The sequence below is a fragment of the Streptopelia decaocto genome (assembly GCF_964273445.1).
Source record: "Streptopelia decaocto genome assembly, chromosome: 4".
In the NCBI taxonomy this organism is placed as follows: Eukaryota; Metazoa; Chordata; class Aves; order Columbiformes; family Columbidae; genus Streptopelia; species Streptopelia decaocto.
Genome location: NC_138658.1, coordinates 54366475 through 54378829, shown reverse-complemented (window position 1 = coordinate 54378829; position 12355 = coordinate 54366475). Strand labels below are relative to the sequence as shown.

At 43.9% G+C, this 12355-nt stretch overlaps 1 long non-coding RNA gene across 1 annotated transcript; it reads left to right on the top strand.

Annotated features, from left to right (window-relative positions):
* Positions 1-4813: 4813 nt before the first annotated feature.
* LOC309439396 lies at positions 4814-12147 on the top strand. The gene is made up of 3 exons (XR_014183975.1): positions 4814-4888; positions 5322-5417; positions 9905-12147. It is a non-coding gene; the product is annotated as an uncharacterized lncRNA (long non-coding RNA).
* The last annotated feature ends 208 nt before the right edge of the window (positions 12148-12355 follow it).

Sequence of the window (12355 nt, the reverse complement as noted above, 5' to 3'; positions counted from 1 at the left end):
ATATTGTTAGTTAGACCTGGTCTTGCAAACACCTTAAGTATAGAGCAGCTACTGGATACCACAAGAAGCAAACCAATGCTGCATGCCCTATAATCTTGTCTTTAATCTACTGTTGATAAATCCTGCAGAAAACTATTAAAGCAAACATTAGCATTTAACCCATGTAAGCGAGAGGAAGAAACAAACAGGCAGAAGCACTTTATGTTACTGATGGATTTGCTGACATGTAGACTGTATTGTTTTGCTTTCACCACCAGTTTGTAACTCTCAGCCATGCGTATACAAGAGTTTTTTGGCCCAGTCACTTTTACATTCCTGGTAATCTCTGGTCTTTTGTCATTTTCACTTTGTTTTTGGTACCATACCAAATACATTTTATTCTTCAAAGTATCAGAAACTGATGATAAAAATCATTTGGGAGTGAGCGTTGGCAGACTCACCTGGCAGAGAAACTGGCTTTTAACCTTGCAGCAGAGGGGAGGAGAGGAGCTGGTTGAGCACTTTGCAGTAGGTGGGGCACTGCCAAGTTGTGGGACAGCTGGAAAACTCTGAGGTAGCAGAGACATGAGATATGCCAGCTTCTGTCTGGGGCTCCACGGTGTGTGTTTGGTAGGAGTGACAAAGTCCACTATCTTGTCACACTCCCACTCCCAAATTCTTCCTCACACAAGCAGCTCCACTATCTTTAAGGAAAAGATTTCTGGCTACTTTTAGCAAGACCCAACCCCCCATTTGACAGAGGCACACTCTCTGGGATATTCTTCTGGATTCCAGCTTCTTTTAAGGGATAAAACTTAGGATACAACAAGAAAAAGCTTATGCAGTCAACTTTCCACTATTCTGGTCATGGGGACAGATAATCATGATTTACTTTAAATGAGAAGTTTAATGGAAAAGGACTAAATTAGTTTAATGGAAAGGGATTTTTAGTTCAAACCTAGCAGTGTGAAAACGCATGAACTGACAGGTTCGATAGCAGCCAAACAGCTGCAGGTCTCCCCAGCCCAGGAGCACAAGGCTGAGGGACCCTAAGTGGCTGATCTGCGTGGTACAGTCAGCACTTGACAGACCTAAGCTGCCCGTGCACAGCACCACTTTTGTATCCACAAGGAGCAGAAGTGAGTTTACTGGAAATTTGATTTAGCTCAGGCTCAGTCAAGAACTGGACCTGCTTCAGTCCTACACACAGCCAGCTCAGGCTCTCCTGAAACCACCCTCCACTTACCAAATGCACAGGTAACTCACTCAGGGGCAATGGAGCTGACTGGTCCTGTTTACACCACATCTGATGAGGAATCTCTGTATAGATCATAGAGAGACAACATCCAGCACATCTTTTGCATCTCTGCTCAGTAGGAGAAACTCCTTTTCCACGTTGCAGCCTGTGTGTTCCCTCTATAATCTTTATAGAGGCAACTACACACACAGCTGGTGTACAGCTGTGACCTACAAAGGACCCATATCTCAGTACAAACAAAGCAGTAAATGGTTTAGCTCTATAAAGTTACAACACAATAAACAGATTCTCTTTTCCTGTACATTCATTCCTGAGTATCTGCTTATATTTGGAAACATTTATGGTGTTGAGGATGATTTATAATTGTTCAACACCACCTGCTTTGAAGCGTCTACTTCTTTCAATAAAAAAAATAGTAGCTGGCCACTCTCTGTAGGACTCTTTACTCAGGTGATGCTGCCAAATTAAAAAGGAATTGGGGAAACTGCAATGGAACAGAGACCACTGCTAAAATTCAGTGGAAAATGATATAATTAGCCCACCACAGTGCAGAATCCAACAAGACTTACAGGGTTGTCCCCCCAGACCAAGAGCAGGATGCTGTGCCAGCTGCCGAAGCGTGGTGTGTATGGAGGGTTTGGCATCTCTGAATGGTGATGCTGAGCAGGGAGCTGTGCCAGTGCAGAACCCTGGTCATGGGGCACCTAATTCCTGCCACCAGCTACCTAAGGTAGGGCAGTGCCAGGCTTTCCTCAGAGGCGCACAGTGAAAAGACAATGGTAGTTATCACAAGTTGCAAAGGAAATTCTGACTAGATACAGGAACAAAAATGTTTGCAGTGAAGCTAATCAAACACTGGAAAAGTTTGCCCAGAAAGATTGTGGAGTCTCAGTTGTTGCAGATATTCAAAGCTCAGCTTGACATGGCCCTGAGCAACCTGTTGCATTTGACCATACTTTGAACCTGAGGTTGGACTGATGACATCCAGCAGTCTCTTCTGACATACATTATCCTGTGTTTCTGTGAGTCCCTCCCCAGTGTCTGGGATGCTCACAGAGAAATGCAGTTAGGAATACTCATTTATTTGGAATCCATCTCCAACCAGTATCTCCCAAAGGAAAGTCCTGTAAGCATTTCCTCAAAAAGGAAAAGGCAAGAATTGCAGTTTAATTCAAAACTCAGAATAGTGATGCCAGTACCCAAGTCCTATATGATATCTGCTGGGTAAAGCACTTGCCCAAGAAATAACTATCCTTGGTGCCATCCTTAACTCAAGTAGGTTCAAAAACATATATCGCAGCCACTGAGAAATAAGGGTTCTGAGGAAAGGCTGAAGGACAGGAGAGATCCCAGCCCTGTGGTGAAAGTTTAATATTTTCTTCAGAGAAAGGCAATCTTCACATCTGGTGCTGGACTGTCTTTTGCGTGGCCTCAGATGAAGAAACAGGGAGCTGGGAATATGCCAGGCTTGATTCCCTTCCCAGCTCTGCTGTAGCCCCTGGGCTGCAGTCACACTGCCCCTGGTTGCTTCCTTCCTGGCCCTTTGAGTCACATATAATTTATTCTGCCAAGACCCAGCTTCAACAAGCTCCGAGTTTCTTCCCCTCCCACAGCTGGCCTGCTTATTAGGCTGCTCTCTTGGGAAATGTACACTTGAGCTTCTCCAGGCTGAGGAAGACCTAATATTGAGGTTTCCCTGGGCAGGCACACTAACCACTGCACCATTAACTAAAAAAAACAACAACCCACAATGTAGTGCCATCCCCATTACCTCCTCCATCATAACCGAAGCATGTTTCAAAGAGCTTGGCCCCGGCTGAGCTCTGCGGGCAGCCGAATGCCGTCCGTGGGCGTTAGGTGTGCTCTGGGAACAGGCGGTGGGATGGGTCCCGAGGGAGCAGGGGTGGGAGCTGCCAGCTTCCCGCATCCCACCCTTCCTGGCATGGAGCCATGTGGGCTGCAGCACTTCTGGCCGAGCTTGAGGTGCCCAGGGCAAGCCAGCAGCTCCCTTGGGAGCACAAGAGGCCTTCAGCTTTGGGAGCAGCTGCACAGAGTCTTCTGGGATTGCTGCTGCAGAGACAGGTGCCCACCCAATATGCCTCTCCAAACCTCAAGCTCTGTGACATAACCACTTTACGCACCTACAGCTCCTTTGGGCTTTCATGCTTCCAGTGCTCTGCTTGAAACAGGTTTTGGGCATCATGCAGCTGTCCCAAACTCTCTCTACCCCATTTCTTCTCTCTCCTGCTAAACCCCCTCTCCTAGTTCCCTTTCTATCCTGCCATGATTCCTTTCTGCCCAGGATGTCCATGCACTTTTTTCAGTGGGCATTTTCTCTCCATACATTCCTCACAGCAGAGTTGATGGGCGTGTGCATGACAGGACTGGTACTTCCCAGACACACTCCGGTTGTGTGACCAGAGGCAGTCCTGGCACCCCAGTTGCTCAGGTAGCCAATGAGATCCACCGACTACTTCAGAGAGACCTCAAGGATAGATCCTTCAAACCTACAGAAACAGCCTCAGGTCTGGGCTGAGCAAAAACCTAACCTCCTCTAACTCCACCAGCTTCTGACTCCAGACTTTCTTTATCAGCTTAGCCTTTGCCTACACACCATGTGCTATCGCTTCTTTTTTACGTTCTCTAGAGTTGTTCCAATAGATCACTACTGCAATACTATGACAAGACTAGCATGGACCAAAAAGTGCCACCTAAGTTTTTTTTTTTTCTTTTTTTTTAGAGATGAAAATAATTCCTTTCAATTAGCTTCTGTCAGAAGTGTACTAAGACACCTATTTGCAGTCTAAGCCTCTTGCTTTTCCACTTTGGGTTGCGAGTAGAGCATTGGTCTTCCAGTATCCCTCATCCAAGTTTCTTTTGTGCTGCTCACTTACAAATCCTTCCATCCTTGAATACTTGGATTACAGCAAAGTAAGGAATGAGTCAGGATTTTAGTCTAGGAAATTACCTAATCACCTCATCATGGAGCATGATGCGTCCTTCTTCAATTACTTTGTCTGTCACTCTTCTTGACAAAACTGACATGGCTTTGGAAATATTTTGGCTTAAAAAAAAAAACATAAAAAATTCATTTAAATGAAAATCAGCTGTAGTCTTCACATCCAGACTTCTACTTCATTCACATTTTTCTCTTTCAGTGTCTCACTTCTAAAAATATCCTGAATCTCCGTGTGCTTCTGTTCTTTCTTAGTGATGAACTCTTCATGGTACAAAAAGTACCATGAATAGGTCTCTCTTGCTATTGAAGGCCAGGAGATTACAATCTACTGTACTCTACCCCATAAGATTCCAACTAGAAGTAAAAGAAAAAATTGATTTTCCTTCCTTTGAAATGTCACAGCATACATTAAGAAGTACACAACTCAAAGAAGTTGAGGGATGAAACAGAAGGGCTGGAACACCCCAAACAACAGCAGGAGCCATATAATGCAGGCACTGGTGAGGGTGACACAGGGACATCCAGATAGTGTTGCCCAGAGACAACACAGCACTAACAACACTGGCACTTGGCCAGAGATAACAAGCTTACTTAACCCAGTACCAAGTAAGTCAAGTTCTTCTGAAGCACACTCTTCTCTCCAGCGCTGAGCGATCTGTCTGGGTTGGGGCTCAACGCCAGCTGTGCCAAATGTGAGTGTGCCTGCTCTGCAGTCCTGGTACTGGGAAAGCAACTGAGGGGGCCTGAGGTGGCTCTGCACATAGTTGGCTGGAGCCCAGCACTGGTCCTTACTGTAAAGACTTTATTTTTACCAGGGTGAAAACAAAGTGTGAGGGTGGACTGGGAGGGTGAGGCAGGAGGAAGGAGGGAGGAGCAGGACTACTCCATTTAAAACCCATGAGCTCAGTTTAGCTGTGCTGCTTCATGTTACAGAATGGTTAGTGTTAGAAGGGACCTCTGGAGATCATCTAGTCCTACCCACCTGCTAAAGCAGGTTCACCTAGAGTAGATTGCACAGGAATCTGTCCAGGTGGGTTTTGAATGTCTCCAGAGAAGGTGACTCCACAACCTCTCCGGGCAGCCTGTTCCAGTGCACTGTCACCCTCAAAGCAATGTTGTCCTCAGACTCTGCAACACAACTGCAGTGAAACCTCTACCAGACCCAGAGGACTCTGCAAGAAGCGGAGCTGCACCTGGGTGACATTCCTCCTACAGCAGTAGGTATGGCTGGTCCACAGCTGGCTCTGCCATCCAGTAGAATAATCCCTCAAAACATCAACAGGTAATTGAATGTCAACTGGCCTGGCAATCTATGTTGCACAATTGGTGGCATAAGCATCTAGCAATGTCAGGGTCAGTTATCTGTGGGATTCTTTTAAAAACCTCAAAAAACACAGGTTCAAGTGCCTTTCTATAAAGCCAGGAATTTACATTATGTTTTCTGGGTGCTTATGATGGGTGCTCTTTCTCCACTCCTTGGATTTCTGGCTGTCACACAGCACACAGACACACTGGTGTAAGGTGTGTGTGGGTACTCGCACCTGACCTTGATCACCGGCTAATTAGCAGGGGTTTCACTCTGGGCTCCCAAAGGGATCCAACCTGCTCTTTTCCTTGTGCGTACACTGTGTGGTCTCCCCTCCAAGGTCAGGCCATGAGGCTTCGCCTTGAGAAGGGCCCCTGAGGCTGCAGATGCCTGCAGGCCCTCCTGCAGCACACCCGCCCGCAGGCACAGCTCGGGAAACACCCCAGTGCCTGTCTGGTCTCAGTCTTAATGGCACTACATGAGAAAGCATTTTCCTGCCCCAAAACTATTCCACTCAAGTGGGCTGAACAACACGGGAATTTGGAGGAACTACAACGCTCTCCTCAAAATACAGTTGTCCTGTCCCTCTTCTGATGCAGCCTGTTGGTCCCTAAACTGCACACAAACAGGAGACTGGGCAAGCCAGTGCAGAGAATCCCATAGAAGAGAGGTCACTAAAGGAGCCACTAAAATCTGCCTCATGCACTACAAAAATACTAAAAATTTCTTAGGACAAATGTCAAAGGACAGACTAAGATGGAAGAACATATTTTTTACTGTAACATGCTTAGCAAAATCCATTGGAAGGGTGTATGCTGTGAATTCCAGTCCTATGATACCATTAAGGCTCTGCTGTGCCTACCACTTACTGTAGAAACTACTATATGTCAAAATACACTAATATTCTCCCCTTAATTCTGAAGCATTTTCCATTGAAGCAAATGGAAGCTTTTCCATTGAAGCAAATGGAAGCTTTTCCATTGCTTTAACTCTATAAAATGCCTTCTGAAAAACCACACACAGAGCTATTATATGCTACTTGATAGGTAACAGTATGTGGGTTTCTAACTATATTTTATACAGTTATACAGTAATAACTAGATACTCACATAGCACAGTTAACTACAACGTAGTTAAATAGCTGTTATAGCTCATTTTAGCAGGAAAAGGAATATTAAAATTTTACTGGAGTGATTTAACATTTGCTAGTGAATTTGCTAGAATGATTTAGGTGCACTGCCTGTCTCCTCTCCTAGCTCCACTCAGAAATGAACTGCAGGCTGAGAAACTTCGGCTGAACAAGACTGAGGTTAACACGTGGGAGTGAACCGATTTGCAAATCTTCTGGCCTGCCTTGAACAGGAAGCCAAGAAACAAAGGTGTTTTGCTAATCCTATGACCTTTTCAGTGCCAGGGTCCATTTCTCAGTGCTGTACAAGCACTGAAGAGACCTCCAGAGCACATCCACTTCAGCCCCTGAGCTGGCGCAGAACCTGTCCATGTGTAACAGATGTTGGTCTAATCAGTTTTTACAAACCTCCAGTGAAGATTTGTAACATAGCCTGCCTGGTGCTTAGCCACTAGATTTTTTTTTCTCATATATAATTTAAATCTTCGTTTCTGTAAACCAGACTCTCATTGTATACACTTCCCAGTGGGCACGTTAAACATCTAGTTACTCACTGATCTGTTTAAAACAACCTTCAAGCAGTATCAATGTTTTTCTGCCTCACAACATCCTATGCTGATTTACACTGGCTGAGCAGCTGGTCTACAGTTTTGAAAGTGCTGTTCTTCCAGTGCCAGCCACTTCAGGGGACTGATGATGGCAAATTAAGATTTATGTTTTCATGCTCAAGTGTGTCATGATTCTAATGCACTTAGTTTGATAGTGACAATAAGTCATTGTGAGTTTACAGCCCTGATGGTGACCCGTAGAAACCAGCTGTTTGAGGATGGATAGTGCCAGCCAACAATAGACAAGTATGGTGGGTTTTGCACTCCCAGAAAAAGCACCAGTTCTTTCCCTCATCATGGTCTCAATTTTGCTCCCTTTAACACAGTTAAATTCACCTTAAAAAAGAGGGAGGGAGAAAAAGAACTAGAACTTTGTCTTCTCCTAAACAGCCTTCAGCAGAAGATTGTTGAAGTGTTTCAGCATCACACAACAGGATTTTTAATTCCAGCCAAGATGTCAGCTGAGAGTTTTTGCTTTCAAGAATGGTCTGCTCTGCTTCTTAGAGATGCCTGATGCATTTAGTTTGTGTGAATGGTCCTTCTGTAGAAAATACTTGCAACTGTTCCTGGTTTGGCATGGAAAGTCACTTTGACTGCTCTAGTCTATGAGACAATGAAAAAAATAAAACCCCTCTCATATCAGCTTCAAAATCAATGCTCCTGGGAATTCTGTTCACAGAGCAAACAACACAGCAGCAACTGATACTGTCTTCTTAATGGCTTGTAGATTTATCTTGAACTCATTACCTGAAATAACTCAGGACTGGATGGCCTAGATACACAAGGGAAAGTTGTGTGGCCCAGATTAGACTCCACCACACCTCTTGTCTGTTGGCATGACTTGCCCCATATGGGATGCAATGATAATGTCTCTGACCCTCATAGAGAAGGAGAAGACAGGGAAAACTATGGGGAGAGTGGAAATACAAATAAACAGAAAATAGCATTGGTACAAGGTCCTTTTGATACACTAAGAATTTAAAAGAATGAAACAAACTCTGCTGCTCTCTTTTGGCCTGGCATGGCTTATCCTGAAAAGAATAAGCCACTCTGCCTTTCTAGGCACTGGTGTGTAGGACTGCTTTTGAGACAACAAAAACAAAAGGAGGAGCACAATTAATAATTTGGAAAAAAGCAGCTTTATAAACTTTAACAGAGAGCCTGCCACTGGTTGCAATATGGGAGATGATCACATGAAGCTGGTTGACAAAGAAGCCAACATGGGAAGAGTGCAAAGAAGTGAGGTCCCTGGGTTGGTTCTAACCTAGAAGGATTAGATGGGGGGATTTCTCCTGGGCTTCTTGAGCATATTGTTTGCCCTAGAAAACAAAGAGTGAGCAGAAGAATCAATATAATAGCTGTACCTGCAAGTATTGTAAGGAAAAAGGCAGGAATGTTTTACTGCGGGATAGACCTGAAATAACATATAGGAGAAAGACTTGACAGTAGACAGTGGGTACTTAGTTTTTCTCTGAACCAGATGTGCCAGCAAGGGACTGGAAATTGTCCCTAAAATCAGGGTTAACCTCTATGAACATTCACTGCTTCTTCATGTGGCAACACTATTCCTCAGACCATGATCAGGATTACAGCGAGCACCCATGGTGTCAGCGCAACACCAAAGCTCAGAGAAGCATTGATGTGGTAGATCAAGGCTTTGAGGCAATTCATGGCCTGGGAATAATGGAAGAACCAAATAAAACAAGGGATAAGGACAGTGCTGAAGAAGAATTAAAGAAGAAGAGAAATGTGCTCCATTAATATCAGGTCTATAATGAGGAATTTTGTTAAAAGTGTTGAGCCAGAGTTGAAGGCCACATCAGGAGGGAGGGAAAGCAGAAGGAAGCCTAATTAATGAGCTAAACAGGGTCTCAGGATGAAAATACAAGCCAATGCAACTGAGAGTGGGGGAGAAGAGTCAGCAGGCAAGGCAGGGGGTGCTAGGGCCAGGTGGTGGCAGGTGTGACGTACATCACAGCAACATGCAGTAGGAAGAAAGTCAGAGGGAGGATATGAAATGAAGTCATGAAAGGAGGGAGAAAAGGGCAGCTAGAGGGAGAAGGACCATGAGTTTTCATTCTGTTTCCCTCCTGTGTAGAGGCTATAACAGGAATTTACCCCATGTTCCATGTATTTGTGGCTCAATTTGTGATATTTCTTCACAAACAACAACTTTGGTAAATGCTCCCTAACATCACTCTCTGTGCTGCTGTTGCTGAGGACCTTCACAACATGAAGCAGACTGGTAACAGCCAGCTAATTGCAATCCATGCAGGGTGGAGTCACGAAGCAGTGTTCTTACTGAGTGAACATAGCACAGACAGTGTGGGAACTGCTATAATTAGTTATATTTTAGTAGTGTAAATATGCTACTTTTCCTGATATTATATGCCATCTGACATGCCAGTTTTACTGACAAAAAAAGGTGGCCAATTCCTGAACTGACACTGAAAAGAAGAATTTTTAAATGCAAGTTCATAACTTTTGTCATTAGAATTGTGTAAATTACATTCCTGATCTCATCAGATCCACACTCTCCCAGTGCCAGGCCCCCAGCTGCCACATTCCTGCCGTGGAGCCCTGTGATTATTCCAGGCTCCGGTTCCTTGTGGTCAGCCAGGATGACCTCGTGGTCCTGACTCATCTTCACTTCTTCTGCCTCCAGGAGCAGAGCAGTGTCCATCACCAAACAGCCTTGCTAAAGCAGAGCCTGACCTACTGAGAACAAAGGCAAGACAGAGAAAATGGACCACAACAAAACAGCTATCTATACAATCTGTCTGCATGCCTCCCACTATGGCTGCCTATGATGGCTGCTCCTCCGGACTCCAGAGCTTCTCCCCGCATCCTCCTGTGCCCAGTGGCAGCTCCTGACAGCTGAGTGCTCCCTGTTGGGAACAGCTTCTTAACTGTTTGCTGATCTCTGGACTTTCAAGCATCTAAACCAGCAAAGTAGAGCCTGAAGCTTTTCACCGAACAGAACACAAGATGCTCAAAGGGATCAGCTTTTCAGTGCCTGCCAGGATACTGTTATCTTGAAAGTCACTGTACAGACTGACATGTTTTGTTCTTCCCACAGTCCCACTTAATTAGAGCAATGCTGGCTAGCCAGGAAACATTCTCCTACCCCTCTGGAAGTAAAAAAAAATAGCTTAATTTCTAAGGGTACATTTACATTGCAGCAAACATGATGCAGAGATCCCCAAGCTAGCACTGAGCTGATTTGGCAAGACCACACAGCACAGCAAAGTACCGTCCAGATATGCCAAGTGGAACTGGGAGGCAGAAGAATCATGTTCAGCTGGCACTGCACTCAGGACTATATTGCTTCTAGTTCAGTGCTGGCTTGCATGGAGCCTCTGCACTGTGCTTCCCAGATCTTCAAGCTGCAGGAGTAAATTGTACTGCACCAGCTTAGGTGTCTTTGTGTACACCCTAAATTGCTGATCAAATTCTTAGATTATTACATGGCAACTCCACTCCATCACAACCTCTGAATTATAATCAGTGAGAAAATGTCCTCTAGTATGACCATTTTACCTTCATTTGGTTGTGCTTCTGGTGTGAGACACAATGTCTTAACCTCTGCTTTCCTGCATTGATTTTTTTTTAGCCTGTCCTTGAGAATGCCATTTAAGACAAGTCCTCAGATGTCTGCACTTATCCTGATCCCTTCCTTCCCTCCAATATATCCCAAAGTCTTTTTGATTAATAGTTAAAAAAAAAAAAAAAAGCATATGTTACTCAGATAAAATGATGATTAACAGTTTTGGCATCAGCCTAGATTAGTTACCTAAATTCAAGAGATCATTCCTTCTAGCAGGTCCCAGCAGAACAAGGAACAGGCAGCATGAGAAAATTTGCCATCTTGCAAAGTTTTTGTAGCACTGACTCTGTGTTCTTGAAAAGCAGCCAGCACTCCATCCCATCCACTTGTAAATGTTCTGCAGTTATTCTCTTAATAACTCAGGGTTGATGGATGAGTGTAAGGTTGGGCAGCTTTGTTTGATAGCCTAGGGGAGAGAGAGGGAGGGAAAGAAACAAGTATCAGCAAATAGATTGTGCAACAGACAAATAAAAAGAATTGCATAATACACTCTGTATTTTAAATAAGCCTTCTGGAATGTTGTCATTGCCACCAGTTGATGTTGCTGAGAAGAACTCACCAGCTAATGCTGGCACAATCCTACCAATAATTTCATTTTAAGAGAGTCAAATGAGTCCAAATCATTGCCTCCTGCTAGTGCTTAAAAGAGTGTCAACAATGCAGAGCAGTAATTTCTGCAAGTTGCATTTTCTAAAGGAAGATATTCCCTTCACTTCAGTCTCCTTTTTCCTTCTGAGCTTGAGCAGCAACTCAGAAGAATGGGAGATTTTGAGTATTAGGTGGAGACAAAACAAGATTTTTCTACACCTCAGAGTCACTTTGCTAAGTCACTTTTGTTAATTGCTTGATTTAGTGATTTTTCAAACCCCTACGAGATACAGGGCAAAAGGCTTTGTGCCCAAAATTTTCACAATAGGTAAATAAAAAAGGCGGTCACTCCTGCCAGTAGACTTAAATTTGGTAGAAATGGGGACTGCCCCTCCACTTAGTAAATACTCCTCTTGTCAAGATTGTCAAAGTTTGTCTTAAATCTCTTACGAATTCTTCTACTAAATATCAATCGATATTGATATTGATATTGATATTGATATTGATATCTCTGCTTGGAGAAAAAGACATAAAATTCCTTTCTTTTCCTTCACCTTTTGCCACCTCTCATCCATCCTTCTTTCCATTCTCTCTCCTTGCAGGTTCAATATCTTCCTCATTCTATGATCACAAGAGCAAAACATAAAATAATGAAAACATCTCTAGTATGAATTCAGTTTTTTAAACTGAAGTATGAATTTTATGATTAGGAAAGTGTGGAAGAATTATGAAATCATAATGATTGCAGATGCATTACATATATGCAAAGCAGCAGAAGTTAAGGACAAATAATATGGTTATGCACTGATCACTGGGTTCATCAAGGAAACCTCCAGTGAGAAGGTGAGCACCTACAAGTCCTTTTGATGTTTGGGCTGGGCTCAGTGTTTCACATAATTAATACACTTTTTTCAAAACCAG